General features: G+C 42.7%; 1 long non-coding RNA gene across 1 annotated transcript; it reads left to right on the top strand.

Moving 5' to 3' along the window:
• The first annotated feature begins 4560 nt into the window (after nucleotides 1-4560).
• On the top strand, nucleotides 4561-10652 carry LOC311608481. The gene is made up of 3 exons (XR_014782987.1): nucleotides 4561-4721; nucleotides 7396-8311; nucleotides 10591-10652. It is a non-coding gene; the product is annotated as an uncharacterized lncRNA (long non-coding RNA).
• The last annotated feature ends 4553 nt before the right edge of the window (nucleotides 10653-15205 follow it).

Below are 15205 nucleotides of genomic sequence, written 5' to 3'. Positions count from 1 at the left end.
CAGCCACGCTGCATTCACTGACGTGTCGCTGCCCATGGCTGCTCTTGCTATACGTGGCCAAAGTTGACTAAGTGCTGTAGACTGTGGAGCCCACAATAGTCTAGTTATTGATCGTCTGATCCTTTACTGATAAAGTGTGCCGGTAACTGTGTTAAAGAACCAGATGAAGATCTGACTAGAAATGTTAACCCTGAGTAATAAAGAGGAGGAAAGGGTAAAGAAAATCATGGTTAGAATTCTAAGTACACTGTATGATCTCTCAACAATCCCAGGGTACAGTTAGGGTCCCAGCAAAACACAGGCATGCGGTAAAATCGAAATAGTTGGAAGAGGATGGAATGCTTGCAAAGTGAGAGCAGTGCTAGCCAGCCATAAAATGTGGGGAGGTATTCATAGGCTCTCAGCAAAGAGGTTGCTGTCACCTCTAGGCCTGAAGGGTTGAAGGAAGGGGAGAGTTTCCAGAATCCAGAATAGAGGAAGGATACAGACAGAGCCAATCTTCAAAGCAGTAAGCACCTTTAGGTGAAGGACATGGCTATTCATATAAGCCCGTGGACACCATGTTTTGTCCCTTTCCCAATTTTCTGCTGAAATAAGAGCCTGTTGGGGACAACCCCAAGAGCCTGCTGGAAGCAATTGGAAGCCCACAGAGGGATTATTTATTTTGTATCGGTCACACACCTCGGAGAAGAAATATGACCAAGGAAGTTACAAAGGGGCCCGTAGGCACAAACAGAAGCTGCCTTGCATAGGTGGGCATAACTGTTGCTATTAGCCCCTCTTTCTCAGTGTTTTATATGATGGAAGTTAGCTCTGATACCACGAACAGTTTCCACAGCTTGGATTGAATCTGACAACATCAGATTCCAAGAGCCTCTGTCTAAACCCTGATGCTACATAGTGGACATGTGACTGTAAGAAAATTTCGTTTTACTCTTTCCCAGCTCAGGGAAATGCTTTTTTACTGTGTACTTAGTAGGAGGTCCTTCGGCTGCTGCTGCTTAAATATCTCTTTAATAGGGACCAATTATAGCCTTGTGGTTATTTCTCTCTTCATTGTCTTACCACTGTTATGGATGGAAAGTTCTTTATAGTAAACCTGGGAGGTAATATGTACTCATTACAAATACATAAAAATCTAGGGACTGCAGGGATGGCCCAGGGCTTAAGAGCGAGGGGTTTGGTTCCCAGTACCCATATCAAGTGGCTTACAACCATCTAAATTTCCAGCTCTCAGGGTATATAACACCACCTCTGGCTCCCCAGACTCTTGGGCTCATACCCCCTACATCAATGTAATTAGAAATAGTTTTTTTTGAGACAGTTTCTCTATGTAGCTCTGTCTGTGTACCTAGACAATGATGGCATCAGAGATCCACCTGCCTCTGATTTGGAGTACTGGGATTAAAGGTGTGTGCCGTCATGCCCAGCTAAAAAAAGAAATATTAAAAAGCACACACACACACACACACACACACACACACACACACACACACACACCCCAAAATCTGATGATCTGGCATTCCTTTGTTTTTCACTTCCTTAGGTTTCTTCACTTCAAAGTTGGCAGAGAAATACTCCCTTGATATTCTTTTTTGATGACTCCCTCCCTGCGTGTGTGACATCTTTTTGATATCATTTGTGTATTTTTTAATGTCCAATTTTATTTAGATGGTTACTTCCCATAGCCCCTTTTATCTTTCAGACTCATAGCCTTTAATCAGAAAGTACAAATGTGTAACTTGGGCTATAGCCTTTACTGTCTCTGTTTCTTTTTTTGTTTTTAAGTCAAGCCTTTCAAAGGTATGGCGGGTAGTGCCAAGGCTTTCAAAGGATGCCAGTCTTGTTTGAAGCAACAGAAGTAGGTGACAGTGGGGTTGGTCGAGGTGACTTGTGGATGCCTCTGCACTGTGTCCCACATACACTTCAGGAAGCAGGTCCCCATGCTTCTGGACACATTAGATTGTACATCTGCCTTTTGTGTTCTTTGCATGGTAGCAGGCAGGTGTAGTGGTGTCCCTCCCTTTTTTGGTAGGGGTGCCAACAGGGGTGCTCAAATTTGCTGGTACCTAGGAGTCCATGAAACAGGATATGGTCTCTTTCTCAGAACAAAATCTGAGGGCTGTGGACTCCAGCGATGGTGATAGTAATAATAACTACATTTAATTAAGTTTTAATCCTTGGGGTTTCTTTAATAGTTCTATCATTTATGTCCAGTGAACCATTTATATTTCTGTATTTAAATCATTTTACAAATAATTTTCAGAGGTAATGTTAGAGATAGTGCTTTAAAAAGTATTAAAAAGTCTAACAAAATATTTAACAAAGCAACAATTTTATTTTCTATTTTAAAATGTGTATGTGTTGAAGTTGAGGAGTGAGGGTGCCACAGTGCATGTGTGGAGGTCAGAGGACACGTTTTGGGAATCGGCTTTCTACCATGGAGGTTTCGGGGATGAACTCAGGGTGTCGGGCCTGTGCCTGCTGAACTGTTACATCCATTACTTTCAACAAATAAAATCTGCATTTCCTCATCTTAGTTGTTTCCCAAAAGTTGGAATAATAGGTCCCCACTACAATGACAAGAAACAAATTCCAATATGCAATATTCTGTTGCGTATTTTTCTCGCTCAGTTTTTAAATTCTTTTTATTTTTATTAAAACATTTTTCATCTAATGCATTTTTATCATTTCCCCAGCTCCTCCATCCCTGCCCCCTCCCTCCCTCCCAACCAACTTCATATTTCCTGTATTTCTCAAAATAGCAAGAAAAAAAAAACAAAAACAAAAAGAAAATCAAAACAAATTGAAAAGAAAATAATACAAAAAACACCAAAGCAAAACACAAGCATATCTATATTGAAAAAGTGGAGTCCTTTTGTGTTGGCCAGCTACTGAGCATATAGCCTGGCCTGGAGCACCACAGTATATATATATATAGTGGCCCTCCTCCTTGCAGGTCTGCCCTAAATGGAATGCTTGTTTGTTTGTTTGTTTGTAAGTCAAATCTCTGCTCTCAAGGCTCAAGGATCTATGTGGAAGAGGAGATAGAAAGATTTTTTCTTTTTTAAGATCTATTTATTTATTTATTTATTTATTCATTCATTCATTCATTCATTCATTTATTATGTATACAGTGCTCTGTCTGCATGTATACCTGTAGGCCAGAAGAGGGCATCATAGCATATTACAGATGGTTGTGAGCCACCATGTGGTTGCTGGGAATTGAACTCAGGACCTTTGGAGGAGCAGGCAGCGCTCTTACCCACTGACCCATCTCTCCAGCCCAAAGATAGAAAGATTAAACAAACAAACAAACAAACAAACAAACAAAAAACAGCACTCGGGAGGCAGAGGCAGGTGAATCGCTGTGAATTCGAGGCCAGCCTGGTCTACAAAGTGAGTCCAGGACAGCCAAGGCTACACAGAGAAACCCTGTCTCGAAAAACAAAAAACAAAAAACAAAAACAAACAAACAAACAAACAAAAGCCGATGACTCCTCTTTGAGCCACAGCAGGACTGATGCAAACGTGAGCTTACAGAGGCGGTGACAGAATGCACAAGACCTGCGCATATCCTTGCTGTTTCTAAACTGTCATCCTGGGCCGAGGTCCCTTGGCTCCTCCTCCAGTCTCTCCTGGTTTCGCTGAAGACTCTTTAAAAAGCAATCTTTACAAGTAGTAACACATGCATTCTTTTTTTTTTTTTTCAAAAACAATTAGTGATAGCCTCTGAAGGGAAAATGAAGATCACGTATGTCCCAGTGATCAAAGCAAAACAGTTTTCCTCAGCCAGCTGCCCGTCGGGCATTAGCTCCACCTGGATCTGTGTGGCTCCTCCCGTAGACTGTGATAATGAATCGCCAGGACAATTTCCCCGCTCCCCTCTGCCACTGATCTACCGTGTAGCAGTGATTTTCATAAGTTGTACCTGCTCTGTGGATGTCAAGCCCAGCTTGATTTGATTATGTTTTGAGGAAAGTCATATCTGATTAGCGAGGTGTTGGTGGAATTGTTCTGTGCAAGTTGGGGGTGATGGTAAGAGAATCTTAATCATCATCACACGAGCCTAGATAGTTTTATAAATGAGACGCACACACAGAAGCATTCGCTTTCTCTTCTAATTAAAATTGCACTGATGTGAGTAAATAGAGCACGTGAGTAGGCAGCGGAATAAGGCTCATCATTTGCAGGGAAGGTAAATAATATTACTCCCAACTTGAAGATACATGTATTTTTTTAGAGGAGGGATGGAATTAAGGTGAAGGGCGGGGGTGGAGGGTGGGGGATGGGGTGGGGGGATGAGCGGGGGGGGGGGGGGCTGGAGGGAAGGGGTGTGTGTGTCTCGGAGTTGCAGTTCCTGCCTGGGCCAGCTGAGGGCGTTTGCTCTGGGAGAGTCATTGTGTTTCGAATGCATGCCAGGTGTCTGGTGAGAGGTCTTATTGAGTAGGTAGGAGGAAGGTCATTTGTAGCACTCAGAGGACCTGGTTCCGGTTCCGGGGAAGGTTGGCAGAAAGCACTCAGACTGCTTGCTTACTGTTTCCCAGAGCGGTCCTGGGATGACGTGAATTATCTGCTAGAAATGAAAAGTCTTGAGTTCTACTCTCAGCCCACTGAGTCTGGAGTTCCTCGGGCAGTTCTTTATTAACCAGAGCCTGAAAATTACCACTCTACGGGCTTCTGTTCAAGTGGGACGGGAGATTAAACGCCAGGATTTATGGGTAGGTAAGATGTCATATAGGCTTTGCCATGGGATCCAGGGAATAGGAGTGCACAAAGACCAGTCAAAGGGAGATCTCTTTCAGGAGATTCTGTTTTATTAGTCGGACGTACGAAATGGAAGTAGATGTGAGGCAGACCTGCCATTGGATGGCAGCAACTTTGTCAGGCCTGAGGTAAGAAAGGCAGTGGGTCTGTGTTGATCTTCTCCATCACAAAGGCCCTGTAAGTACCATGTGTGTTGGGGCTTGAGAGCTGTTGGGACTTCAGTTATGTTCCGTGCTGCCCATATGTCTTCTTTCCCCTGGCCATTGGGAAGAGATTAAAATTACACTTTCAGTCACCTTTTACCCCTTTCGAAACCACGAGATATTCTGTTGTCACCCAACAACCAAGTTTCAGCCACGTGAGCTATGTCCAGGGCTCAGTCAACACTCTTCTTCCTTGATGGAATTGATCTGGATGCAACCTCTCCAGCAGCCTTGTTAGTTCACAGTGGTGAGAGTGTTTCAAGTAACGGGGTGCACCGGAACAAAGCACGTGGCACACGTTGAGAGAAAAACGAGGCAGCTGGGACTCCAAAGTGTGTGTGTGTGTGTGGAATGCATGCAGGACTGTAGAGGAAAGTCTACTGAGCATTCCGAATTTTGAAAATTTTTTTCCCCAGGGCAGTGTCCTAAGCTGCAGGATCAATAGGGTCTGATTTGTCTTGAGCCTGAAATGTTCAGTGGCTGGGTGGTTAATTGGATCACATTAACAAGAGAAAGAAGCAGCATTGAGCCATGTTATTTGCTTAGTTGTTTTCACTGAGATAAGAAGTGCACATCTGGAGAGATTTGATGCTGTGTAACCCACTATGGCACATGCCAGACCTGGTCTTCATCCTTTTTCCTCGTCCCCGCTGCTCAATTTTCTGATGTTTGTGAGGGGGGAACAGACAGGATTCTTCTAGCTCCAAGTAGGAGATCTGAAAGAAAGTTCTGGGAGTACACTCACCTTATACGAGTTTTTCCTATGTTCTTCAACAGTTCAAAATCAGTGATTATGAAAGAGTTACAAATGTTAATGTCTGAGAATATGCCAGGGAGTCTGCTCTATTTTTTGTTTGTTTGTTTGTTTGTTTTTTCTTCAAAAAGAAACAGGATAAGTGAGCCAGAAGCCAGTACAATTGGTTAGCAAGCTAAGTCAGCAGGAGCCAAGGCCAAGGGGAAGAGAGGACGTGACTTGTCCGAGTAGAACCTTTTACTTAGTTTTGAGTCTTACACCCTGATAATAGTTTAAATCGCACAAAAACCAACTGACCGACCAACCAAGCAAAAAACTCAACAAAGCTTAAATTGGCAAGGATAGAAAAAAAAAAACATGAAGGCTGAACCCAAACTAAACAAAAACCAAAAGAGTTATGTCGGACAGGTTAAAAGAAAGCCTAGCCATTACAAAAACCACTCAAGTGGACTCAAGTGATAATTTTTAAGAAGAAAAACTGTAAAGAAATCTTAAATCTTATTTAGTTGGTTGTTGGTAGTGTATGAGCTATAGTCGTGGGAGTTATGGACCTATATTTTTCGCTATGGGATAAGGGAGATTGAGTATGGACTGGATGGTGACAGTTAGTTCTTTCCTGTTTAAAAATTTAAATTATTTAAGTTAGCATACAAAAGTGATGGGTTTCGTTAAGGCATCTTTATACATGTGTATCATTATACTTGTGGTTCATCCCATCCTTGATTGCCCTCCCTGTGTCCTTCGCCTTTTCTTTCTTTTTTCCTCTATATGCCATCCCTTCTGCTCTCATGTCACATGCAGTCCCTTACCCACGCCGGGCGACTCTTGCCTGGAATAGTTGCTATCACTATGGCGCTATGGCAATGTAACAGTGATTTTCTATTTCTAATTTTCTCCTCTCACTTCCTCGTTGATGCTCTTCAGTAAAGACGACTTTTTCATTTTCCTTTCCACTTCTGTTTTTTAAATATCAGATTATATACCCCCATTTTAAAAAATAATATTTTTCCACTTGTCATTTTGATGCTCAAATTATTTCAATTTTTTCTTCGGTGAAGAATCCTTCAAGTCGGGTACTATGTCTTCTTGATATTTTACTACCACACTAAGAAATGAATTTTTGGAAGGATTAGTTTACATCAAAACTGCTAACACTATCTCAGTAGCACAGAACAAAAAGTAAATTTAAAAGTTCAAAGTAAAGTGGCATGTCAGCTAAATGCAACAGGTGATCTTTGATTGGATCCCAAAGATGCATGTGTACATGGAAACACTTGCTTATACACACCCAGAAACACATATAAGTACACAAAAAGCCAACTCTGTATGATATGAAACAATGGAAACAATAGCTGGAAAACTGGGGAAAAGGACTCTGTATTGAAGAGCAATATTTTTATCAACGTTAAATTTCTTGCGTGTGATCATTGTGCCCTTGCAACGAGGACCATGCTGTTTTGTTCTTTTTAGAATCCTTAGAATGTAAGAGGGCAAATAATTCTCAGATGACTAAATATAAATTTGTGTGTGTGTGTGTGTGTGTGTGTGTGTGTGTGTGTGTGTGTACAAATGATACATGACTCAACATGAAAAGTATACGCACTTAAGTGGAATTGGGTGCTATTTTGCTGTTCCTTCAACTTTTCTCACAGTTATTTTTTTCAAAATAAGGTGAGGTGGAAACATCCTGGGCCACACAAGAAGGGCTGTGGAAGGCAGAGCTGGAGATGACCTGCAAACTTGAGCATCTGAGAGTGTCCTAGGGCATTCCAGGGGACAGTGCTGCTAGAAGTGAGCAGAGGCAGATGCTGAAAATCAGACCATCTTTTCATGCTGCGGGTACAGCTCCTTTGGACCTTCAAGCCTCGGGTTATAATGCCACACTATGTGTTTGAAATATACATATAACATCATTCCATCTCTCTCACACACTTCCTGGAACACAAAATCAAGGTCACGTCCCAGCTCCATCCCAAACCCCATCACTCAGCTGGAGGCACATTTATTGGCTATTCTGGAGAGATGGGTTTCTGTTCAGAGAACAACCTCAATTCTTTCTCATTAATCTCGTCGTGGAATCACAGTGCCATGATTGCGGAGGAGAGTATCCCAGGCATCCAGGGCTTGTCAGTGCAGCTTATTTTCTGTCGAGTCTGACTTTGTGGTCCATACCTAATCCCTGCTTGCTGCACAGTTTCACAGGGAAACAGGTTTGCCAGCCCACTCCTCACTCTGAGCCTCCCCGGCTACAGATGCAGATGTGGATTCCTGAAACTCTTGTTTGATGAGCTTTGGAAGGCTCCTGTTCTCATTTTTGTCCCCAGGAGTAAGGCAGCAACTGCTTTAAACCGATAAGGATGTGTTTCCGCTGCCCTATAGACAGTCATTTAGACTCTGTGATATGTGGCCACTGCCTTGAAATTCGAGCGATGGAAATGACATCATTATCAGCCGACTCTTTATGATGAAAAATGACCCACATTAGGAAACAATCTGAACCCGAGGAAACTTCGGTGATCAATCATCACAATTATAATTTGCTGGTCTTTTATGTACATCCAACCCACAGTGAAGCCTGAATGAATGGGTGAGTTGGCAGAGAGAAATCCAGTGGAAAGAGAACATTAGTACAATGTAATTAAGCAAAAGGGAAAGCTTCAGATAATATATGCTTCTCGGGGGATCATTGAGTGCCTTGGGGACCCTGACAGATCTAAACTGAAAGGGTTGCATCATCATCATTAACAACACTCGTTAAATGCCCGGGGATACACAGGGTTGGACTGGGCTGTGTGCCATAGTGAATTCATTGCAACAAGCCAGGACCCTCCCTCGGGTACTTGAGCCCTCAACAGGCTGCCTGTTGGATAGGTGGTCGGCAGGGGCATCAGATCACGGCAGGGGAGCCATCACAATCATCAGAAGATACTTCACAGTCTGCGAGTGTCTGGTTCGTCTCACTCCTAAGTCTTTTTCTGGTTCTGTGTCTTTTGTAAGGTTGTGTTGCCAGCTGCAAGGTGGTCTGGGTAGAAGATAGAAAACAAAATATGTATAAGGATGATGGTTTTCAGGGAGCAAATGATGTGGAAACTTGGTGATGAGTCTGATTGTTATCTCCAGGGACACACAATGTACCTGGACAGTGTCACTCTCTACAGCAGTGGTTCTCAACCTTCCTAATGCTGTGACCCTTTAGTACAGTTCCTCATGCTGTGGTGGCCCCCCCAATCATAACACTATTTTCATTCCGACTTCCCATTTGTAATTTTGCTACTGTTATAAAATACAATGTAAATGTCTGTGTTTTGGGATGGTTGTTGGCTGCCCCAAAGGGGTTGCATGTGACACACAGGTTGAGAGCTTTCCCTCAACATGAACTCTGTGGGGTTGGGTCTGTGCATTCTTCTCTCAGACTTGGAGATAGGGAGTGTGTGTATGACCGGATACAAGCAGATCCAGGGGAGGTGAGGAAGAGGTTCTTGGTGTGGCTGCATTGATCCTTGAAAGGTGCAGAGTACAGCCTTATCGGGTCACCTCCAGATGTCCCATACTCTCAGGCATGTGAAAACGAAGAGAGAAATCTTAGGTTGGCCCAGGTCTCTTTTGCCAGAGATTCCAGGGGCTAGAGACGCAGGCACAATAATATGGCCCTGGGCGACTGAGGACTCCGAGCGTGATCTTTGTGTCCAAGCCTCCATGGGATACTACTCGGTCCTCTTCATCACTAGCCAGCAACCCTGGAAAAATGTCTTTCAACCCTTCCTATAAAATATCTCATATACGTACTTTTTAGAATCTTAAAACCGACTCATGTGAGTGCTTCAACCCCATCCTCTTACCTCTTTCTGTGGACTCATTCTCTCCATGGTTGTAGATAAACTCTTTTATGTGGAGGTTCCCTTTGAGGAATGCTGAAGGAGAGATAAACATGTTTTTTTTTGGTTTGTTTAGATCACAAGTGGGGGATGAGAAAAAGACTCGTGAAAGAGCAGGTGTTGTTTATTCCCTTAGAACTCGAACCACCATGTGGGGGAGATTGGTTATAAACCAGCTGAAAAACATCCTTGAACAAATTCTGAGAGGAGGTATAAATGTGAGACAAAAACAAGAGGCGGGGCCTTTGGAGACTTGGGACAGTTTTGGCTGTTCATCACTCTACTTCCAGACGCTCCTAGAGAGAACCGCTCGAAGGAAGGATTTGAAGCTCTGGGCTCCTGCTGAGGCTCTGGGTTCTGGTTGCCCCAGGTTCCAGCAGAAGAAATCCTGCTGATTACACCAGGAGAATCGTTCCTTGGAACTGACATCCTTATGCTTTCATTATCGTATTCTGTAATCTTTTCTAATGGTTTAGGTTAGTTGGATTATAAATGAGGTACTCTTGGTTAATAAGTTCATAATAAAATATATTTGTTAAGAAAGTTGAGCATACAGCATGCCAACTTTCGGTTGAAGATACATGACCCTGAAAGGCAGTACATGATGCCTGCATAGATTGTGACTGGGGGTCTTATCCATATATCAGCTTAAATGCATTTCAAAAGAATAAAGGGAGGGGCAGCCTGGAGACATGGGAAAGAAGGCGTCCTTATAGTCCATATGTGTAGGTAGGAGAGGCATAGGCTCTGACGGGAGACTTAAATCCATCTCAACTTAAGTTTGACTAGAGTCAGGTGCTTGAAGCCAAGCATGCCAGCCAACCACTGAAGAAACATTTTGGGCTGTGTGGCAACTCTATTCCTCTTTGTTGAGCCTGTTGATTGGGGAGGTTAAGAGGGTAAGCGCCTTACTTTTTATCACCTGCTTGAGGGTGGGATTCAACTTTGGTACTCTGACTTCCAACACCTGTGTGTCTCCATGTTCCTCCAGGTAATAAGAGACACCGTTGAGAGGAAGTGTGTCAAGCTTCCAGGAAAGGAGCTTCCTGTTGTTCAAGGTACTATTGTCATCTCTAATGTACTATAGATATGCCATAATGGTGGCAGAAGACCGTGTGCCATCTAGAGACCCATCAGCCCTCTGTCAGATGCTCTGTTTTGATGGATTGACTCGAGAGCAGTTCGGATATCATGCCCTTGGCATCAGCAGAGTACTCCATGGGTTACCTTTAGACTTACGGTGCCAGTGGCTTCCTAATTTAACCTGCTTGCAAATTCTGGGCTGATCTACTCAGACAGGTTAATAGGATCATATCTTAGGAATCTACAAACGTCATTGGGTGTGCTCTATTTAACATCAAGTGTAGTCCAGCAGCTGATTCCAGAGAGTTCAGCTATCCAGTGTGTTTGGTGACTATGCTGTGTTAATACAGAGTATGAGAAGGCTTTGTTTTCCTTGAAGGGAACACCCTGCTTTGTTTGGGGCTGAGTGTGATGACAGACAACCATTTTGGAACATACCCTCATAATATAGAGTCTCTCCCATTCTCCACGTAGCTGATTCCCCATCAAGTTGCTGTGTGTGTGCTTCCAGCAAAGTAACGGAGCTGGGCTCCCTGGGAGGCGTAGTTCAGTGACTGTGGCTCATTCTGAATGTCCCCTTCTAGCTCCAGAGCTTCAGGCCTAGGGAACAGCAGTGAGGGACATTTTGAAATAATCCAATCAGAACCATGCTTACTTCAAGCCGTCTTTGGTGAGTGATCCCTACCTGGTTCCAGGGAGTCACTGGTCATCAGTCTTCACTTTCTAGTTGGAGGAAAGGATGGAGTCCACATCACTGGCTCTGTTTTTCCTGTATCCATGAGCACTGCTTATTTGAGAGGCTCAAGACTTTCACAGGAAGCAAAAAGAGGGCCACTGGGGCCTTCTTGAACACTTGTGTTGGAAGGGACACAACTAATAATTCGCTGTGGATAGGAGCATAGAGTTTGGGAAAAGAACCCTTCTGCTTTCAGTTGTAAAACCCCCCACTGTTTTATACCTGGTTTGGGACTATCACTTTGTGTCTGAGATCAAGGGGACATATTAATAATGTTACTGTGTTCTTGATACTCATGAGCTCACAGGGCAAATGGCCCCTTGGGAAAGCTTTGCTTCCAAGAGACTGAAAATCTCCCAGAAGTTCTTGAACTCATTTCCTTTCCTTTGGGTTCTTTTGTGTGTGGCACATAGTCATAAGCAGATTTGAAAAGTTCTCATGTCTCATAGAACTTTCACTTTTCTTCAGGGCCCACGAACTGGGCATGTTTCTAACAAGAGATGCACCTTGTGGATGAGTGCTGGGTGCTGGGTGGTAAGGGTCAAGGGGGCTAATGGTCCACTGGTGGAGAAAGGTGAACAGTAGATAACAACTGTGGGGGTATGAGATCAAGAAATAAGATTTGTCTTAAAACTTTCTGGGCATTGCCTTTTTGTCTACACCACAGAGATAAGAATACTAACCTTGAGATGTTTAGAGAAGGCTTGAATAATATAAAAAGTGTGTGGATGAAGTGCCCTCGGAACTATAAAACTTTTTACACATATAAATTGTGGTTCCTGGATTTATGTTGGATCAAATAGTTCTTGAAAGCAAAACAGTCTAAGTGCTTTGTGAAACAGATATTCCTTATTGATTTTTATTTCCTAATGGGATTTAATCTGTACACTGTGGTATCTATGTGTTCAAGATATGAGCTTGTAGAAAAGACCTACCTATACTCTGAAGTTGGGCAGGCCCCCCACCTTGCCATGTAGAAACTGCTCAAAGCCCGAGCTTTCATCTTGTAACCTAGGAAATAGCTGTGTGTCTTGGTAAGTAAGGTAATCACCACCTGATTGGTCTGTAGGCTCCTCATCTGCCCTCCAGTTAGTTTTCACCTCTTCCATTGCTTTTGAGCAAGTCCTGTAGAGGGCTGGGACTTCAGTCATGACTGTACTGAGTCTTCAGGCCTTTCAGAAGGAGGAATGGCTTGGCATTTAGAGAATTTTGATAATTTCTACCACTTACTGTTTACTCTCTCTGTGTGTTGCAAGGGGCTTGATCTAAGCATTGGATTGTGTAACTCCCCCAATGCAGCAGTTTTTCCAGGTAGGAATTGTTAACACCTCTAGCTTGTAGATAAGGGAATTGAAGACAAGGAGCTTTAGGTCAATTGCCCTGGGTCAAGAAATACAACGGCACACATTACAGGTCCCTGTTCAGGTATGACTGGCTCAAAGGCTTTCCTTAGATCAGAATACTGTTCCATGTCTGGCTGGGCTAAGGATAGCAGAAAGCCCAAGGTACCAACGAGATTAAACTTGACCCTGGAGGAATCCCACATTTTGCTGGAGAGAAGAGAGGCCTGGAACATGAACCATTCATACTGAGGCACTGATAGACTGGACCCAACATTAGCTCCCAAAGGAAAATGTCACATGCTGAATCAGCAAGGCCTGGATTGCGTGTAATATGTGCTTCGGGTCCCTGTACTCCACTCTGCTTTTTAAGGTGCAATTAGTCATTTTAAACCATTGTTCTAAAGGTCTGCGCCCAGTTTCCATGTGTGTGTGTATGTGTGTGTGTGTGTGTGTGTGTGTGTGTGTGTGTGTGTGTCTTAGAGTGGGGCTTGGGTAAGCCATAGACTATTGGAATTTCTCCTTGGGTTCCCTTGAGTCTTATTTTCTTTATTTTCTCCTGTGCATTCAGAACTTCCAGATATTACCTTCAGAATAGAAAGTGGAAAGGATGCAAGAAAGAGAAGGAAAAGAAGCAAGGGAGGAGAAAGAAAGAAAGAAAGAAAGAAAAGAAAGAAAAGAAAAGGAAGAAAAGGAAGAAAAGGAAGGGAGTTTGCTTAAGCAAGCAGAGCAAGGAGGAAAGAAACCAGGGACAGCTAAATGTGACTCAGGGTGGAGTAAAGGAGCATGAAACTGGGGCCTTGGACGTCTCCCTCCACCCTATGCCATCTCATAAATCTTTACATTTCATTTCACTAGATGTGTCAGAAATGCAACTGTGCTTGCAAATAATTGCTGCCATTGAAGGAACCCACACTGGCATATCCATTTGAGCTTTAAAAAAAAAAAAAAAACCCATGTAACCTAAGAGCAAATCAGAGACTGGACACTTGGTGCCAAGCATAATCTCAAGCCGCATTTAACTAGGTTCAATATTTATTTCCCTGCCTTGAGTCACTTTGAAATGATCTGGCCTCAGTTCAGACAGGACCAGCCCTAGTTTTATGGTGCTCTTGGAATGCCTCCAGCAGCGAGAGGGCTCAGATGTCAGGGAGTTCCAGAAAAGTGAGATCCTCACAGATTTCACAATATAAGGCGCCCTCCTTCTAACATTCTGCAGCACGAAGGCCTTTTCATTGACCATATGACTTTTTGAGAGTTGCCCAAGCATCCTTAAACAGTATCTCTCTTGCATACTCCAACTCCTAGTTCATCTCTAGGGATGGAATAGATAAAATGAACTTGGTTAATGGTGTGCATAGGTAAAAAAAAAAATTGCAGAGAATCTCAAAATAGGACTAGAAGACCACTGACCAGTATTCAAATAGATGAAATGTCCCCAACCATTATGAAAGTCAGACTTGGAAATTTCAAGCTATATTAAATAGCAGATAACACTCAAGCAAGTTTGACGGATACAAGGGACACATCAAATAAAAAGCAGCCGCTTCTCAAGCCTTTGTATCTCAAATAATCAATAGAAAACCCAGCCAATTTAGTGTAAACCAGAGATAAATCTTAGGATGGCAGGACTGACTTCTAGCTCCCTGTTAAAGGATGTATTAAGCTGACATTGAGTGACCTCACACTAAGCCATGACAGTTATTATAACAGTATGACTTGGTTAAGTGAAGTGATTGATAACCTCCCTTAAAATGAAGCCTTTCATATTTTTTAGTTTGGAAAAAGGATCTAGGACATTACTCTATAAAATTATATATATATATATATATATATATATATATATATATATATATATATACATCCCTGATCTGTACATGACGAGCCTTTATCCAGCTTAACAGTAGGAACTTAGGAGGCTGTGAGGCCTATACTCATATCCTATGAGCATCTTTTACTGACTGTCAAGCAAATTTGTAGCTTTTCTAAGGTGTGCAGTTGGGAGACTTGAGGGAGATAATGCATTTAAGGCAGCTAGTAAAATAGCCATGTGTATACTCAAGAAATGCTGGGCACACTGTTGTTAAAATAATAATAATTATTATCATTAAAGTTATTTTGACTTTTGACTTCATAACTTCATAAACCATTGTGCTATCAGCAGATATAAAAACAACAACGCCGATTACAGATGTTTTTGTTGATACCTACCAGCTTCCAGGCAGGCAGCATGCTTAATACTTTATTTTCTCTTTGGATTCTCACAGCCACTCCCAAATGTGAGTTTTAGAAAAGAGTAAACTGAGGCTAAGAGAAAGTAAAGAAAGTGTCAAGGCACAAATATACTTTATCTTGCTGGCCTCTCTGTCCCATGTCACACAGATGACTATTTTGTTTTGTTTTGTTTTGTCCTGTTAAATCCTTGGAGAAACAGAAAACACTGATAA

This window comes from Acomys minous (genome assembly GCF_964271855.1).
Source record: "Acomys minous genome assembly, chromosome: 11".
NCBI classification, from domain to species: Eukaryota; Metazoa; Chordata; class Mammalia; order Rodentia; family Muridae; genus Acomys; species Acomys minous.
The sequence above is the reverse complement of the archived record's forward strand: the minus strand, read 5'-3'. Positions and strand labels throughout refer to the sequence as shown.